Source organism: Schistocerca cancellata, chromosome 3, assembly GCF_023864275.1.
Source record: "Schistocerca cancellata isolate TAMUIC-IGC-003103 chromosome 3, iqSchCanc2.1, whole genome shotgun sequence".
NCBI classification, from domain to species: domain Eukaryota; kingdom Metazoa; phylum Arthropoda; class Insecta; order Orthoptera; family Acrididae; genus Schistocerca; species Schistocerca cancellata.
In genome coordinates, this window is record NC_064628.1 from 911,292,102 (window position 1) to 911,295,100 (window position 2,999).

The following is a 2,999-nucleotide window of genomic DNA, read 5'->3' on the forward strand; positions in this document are numbered from 1 at the left end:
TGTCGTCCATCTGTCTGTTAGCCTGGTAACATCGCTTTTTCTCAGGAACGGCTAGAGGTTTCGACTAGAAATTTTTGTGAAATACTACGGTCTACGGTCCACAGGCTGTGTAAAAAAATTAGACTTCTAAGTCAATGAAGTTAAAAGATACCGCCATATCTACACTCCTGGAAATGGAAAGAAGAACACATTGACACCGGTGTGTCAGACCCACCATACTTGCTCCGGACACTGCGAGAGGGCTGTACACGCAATGATCACACGCACGGCACAGCGGACACACCAGGAACCGCGGTGTTGGCCGTCGAATGGCGCTAGCTGCGCAGCATTTGTGCACCGCTGCCGTCAGTGTCAGCCAGTTTGCCGTGGCATACGGAGCTCCATCGCAGTCTTTAACACTGGTAGCATGCCGCGACAGCGTGGACGTGAACCGTATGTGCAGTTGACGGACTTTGAGCGAGGGCGTATAGTGGGCATGCGGGAGGCCGGGTGGACGTACCGCCGAATTGCTCAACACGTGGGGCGTGAGGTCTCCACAGTACATCGATGTTGTCGCCAGTGGTCGGCGGAAGGTGCACGTGCCCGTCGACCTGGGACCGGACCGCAGCGACGCACGGATGCACGCCAAGACCGTAGGATCCTACGCAGTGCCGTAGGGGACCGCACCGCCACTTCCCAGCAAATTAGGGACACTGTTGCTCCTGGGGTATCGGCGAGGACCATTCGCAACCGTCTCCATGAAGCTGGGCTACGGTCCCGCACACCGTTAGGCCGTCTTCCGCTCACGCCCCAACATCGTGCAGCCCGCCTCCAGTGGTGTCGCGACAGGCGTGAATGGAGGGACGAATGGAGACGTGTCGTCTTCAGCGATGAGAGTCGCTTCTGCCTTGGTGCCAATGATGGTCGTATGCGTGTTTGGCGCCGTGCAGGTGAGCGCCACAATCAGGACTGCATACGGCCGAGGCACACAGGGCCAACACCCGGCATCATGGTGTGGGGAGCGATCTCCTACACTGGCCGTACACCACTGGTGATCGTCGAGGGGACACTGAATAGTGCACGGTACATCAAAACCGTCATCGAACCCATCGTTCTACCATTCCTAGACCGGCAAGGGAACTTGCTGTTCCAACAGGACAATGCACGTCCGCATGTATCCCGTGCCAGGTGTAAGTCAACTACCCTGGCCAGCAAGATCTCCGGATCTGTCCCCCATTGAGCATGTTTGGGACTGGATGAAGCGTCGTCTCACGCGGTCTGCACGTGCAGCACGAACGCTGGTCCATCTGAGGCGCCAGGTGGAAATGGCATGGCAAGCCGTTCCACAGGACTACATCCAGCATCTCTACGATCGTCTCCATGGGAGAATAGCAGCCTGCATTGCTGCGAAAGGTGGATATACACTGTACTAGTGCCGACATTGTGCATGCTCTGTTGCCTGTGTCTATGTGCCTGTGGTTCTGTCAGTGTGATCATGTGATGTATCTGACCCCAGGAATGTGTCAATAAAGTTTCCCCTTCCTGGGACAATGAATTCACGGTGTTCTTATTTCAATTTCCAGGAGTGTATTATATATTTTGATACCCGCGAAGCCTCACATCCAAAACTATAGATGAATCACCTATGCACATGTCGCGCCTAGTAATCTAGCGGTGTACTCGGTTCGGCAGTATGTACTAAAATTGGAACTATACAGAGAAGGTTAGCATGGCCCCTGCGTAAGGATGACAAAAACAGCGGTAAAGCGTGCGGCAAGACTGCGAAAAATTTCGGGGTAGAATCTCAGTCGGACGGATTTTGCATTCTTCGTTTTACCCTATTCTTCACCTCTCAACGACACCAAAAACAATATGTCGTTCAGATATTACGTCAAGCTGTAGGTTCCTTTCTTTCGGCTGGATACCTGGGGTGGGGCGGAACTCGCCGAAGTGGAGTCGAATAGAAAGGCCTGCTGCCCCAGGCCTCTGAGCCACACGCAAATATTATTACCATCTACACACTTAATTAAGTTTACACGGAACCCACAGAGACTGACTCCACTCGCGTTTGTTCGTTTTTTTTTTCTCTTTTTTCATTCCTCTCTCCTCAAGATCGCGTTCCAAATACCATAATTGCCAAATTTCTTCCAGATGGTTGTGATACGACCCATTTGTGAAGTTTCTTATCTTTGGCTCACGGAGATGAAGTTCTTTGTTTCGTACATACTAAATTTTCTATTTTCGCCGTTAGCACCACATCGTACTCTTAACGTAGTTTCCCCATTAGCGGACCTGTCTTGTAGTGAAGTCATTCTCTCACGGACGGCTTCAAATCGGCCCAAGAGCGTCTACAGAAGTTTCCAAATGCCGACAAGGATCTTCATTAATTTATATGTCTTATTATTTATTATTAAATATATTTTTGTCCTTAACTGTGTGTGAAATCTTATGGGACTTAACTTTTTTTTCTATGGGACTTAACTTCTGAGGTCATCAGTCCCCTCGAACTTAGAACTACTTAAACCTAACGAACCTAAGGACATCACACATATCCATGCCCGAGGCAGGATGGGACTTAAATGCTAAGGGCATCAGTCCCTAAGCTTACACACTACTTAACCTGCCGGCCGGAGTGGCCGTGCGTTTCTAGGCGCTACAGTCTGGAACCGAGCGACCGCTACGTTCGCAGGTTCGAATCCTGCCTGGGGCATGGATGTGTGTGATGTCCTTAGGTTAGTTAGGTTTAATTAGTTCTAAGTTCTAGGCGACTGATGACCTCAGAAGTTAAGTTGCATTGTGCTCAGAGCCATTTGAACCATTTGAACTACTTAACCTAAATTAGCCTAAAGTCAAACACACATACACAGCCATGCCCGAGGGAAGACTCAAACCTCCGCCGGGACCAGCCGCATAGTGTCCTTAACTCCGACATCGTCCATCGTTTCATGTTCATACCACGAAGAATTATCTGAAGTGTTGCACTGCATACATATCGTAATTGCCTGAAAAATTAACAATTT

At 50.1% G+C, this 2,999-nt stretch overlaps 1 non-coding gene across 1 annotated transcript; it reads left to right on the forward strand.

Moving 5' to 3' along the window:
* The first annotated feature begins 1,657 nt into the window (after nucleotides 1–1,657).
* Nucleotides 1,658–1,760, forward strand: LOC126178683 (U6 spliceosomal RNA). Its single transcript, XR_007536563.1, has one exon. It is a non-coding gene; the product is annotated as a U6 spliceosomal RNA (small nuclear RNA).
* Nucleotides 1,761–2,999: the final 1,239 nt, after the last annotated feature.